The 911-nt window shown below is 45.4% G+C and overlaps 1 non-coding gene across 1 annotated transcript; it reads right to left on the reverse strand.

Moving 5' to 3' along the window:
* Positions 1 to 371: 371 nt before the first annotated feature.
* LOC145389650 (5S ribosomal RNA) lies at positions 372 to 490 on the reverse strand. The gene has a single exon (XR_013895494.1). It is a non-coding gene; the product is annotated as a 5S ribosomal RNA (ribosomal RNA).
* Between the last annotated feature and the right edge of the window lie 421 nt (positions 491 to 911).

The following is a 911-nucleotide window of genomic DNA, read 5'->3' on the forward strand; positions in this document are numbered from 1 at the left end:
AATAATACTGTACTGTACACTGATAAACATTAATCCAATGGTATAATATATATAATAATACTGTACTGTACACTGATAAACATGTCTTTTATTTACCTCATTGTGGTGAACATAACAGAAGTGGTCAGGCAGTCCGGACTGTTTCTGGTTTTATCAGACTTTTTCCGATATATAGGAATTTAGTCCAGCAGCTCCTCGAGTCTGTTAAAAGCAAATTCCAGTCTATTGAAGTCTGTTATATCGAGGTTATCATTCATTCATTCATTCATTGCCAGACGCCATGTATCCCAGACGGGGTGGCCAAGGGCTTAGAGTTAATTGTTTTACAGGGAGGGGCACTAATCCTCCACCAACCCCACTTGACGTAGGGATGCCAACAGCATCTGGTGTTCCCAGGCGGTCACCCATCCAAGTACTAACCAGACCCAACGTTGCTTAACTTCGCTGATCGAACGAGAAGCGGTGTACTCAATGTGGTATGGCCGTTGGCTATCGAGGTTATACTGTAATAATAATAATAACAATACAGTAATAATAATAATAATCTATCTATCTATCTATAGCCCGACGCCCTAATCCCGCAAAGGGTGGCCGCAGACAAAACGCCTCCAAGTCACTCTGTCACCCACCATTTGACTCCCCTCCCCCCAACTCACCCCCCCCTCCCTCATATACCTCTCAACTCCATCCCTCCACCTCATCCTCGGTCTACCCCTCCCTCTCCCTCCCTCCACCTCACCCACATACACCCTCTTAGTCAGTCTTTCACTCTCCATCCTCTCCACATGTCCAAACCACCTCAGTGTATTTCTCCTAATCTTTTCAACCACATCCACATCTACCCCACAACGTTCCTTCACTTCTTCATTCGTCAACCTGTCCCTCCATGTCACTCCACATGCTCCTCTCAA

This window comes from Coenobita brevimanus, unplaced genomic scaffold (genome assembly GCF_032717465.1).
Source record: "Coenobita brevimanus isolate Jiangsu-jjx unplaced genomic scaffold, ASM3271746v2 jjx.HiC_scaffold_1775, whole genome shotgun sequence".
In the NCBI taxonomy this organism is placed as follows: Eukaryota; Metazoa; Arthropoda; class Malacostraca; order Decapoda; family Coenobitidae; genus Coenobita; species Coenobita brevimanus.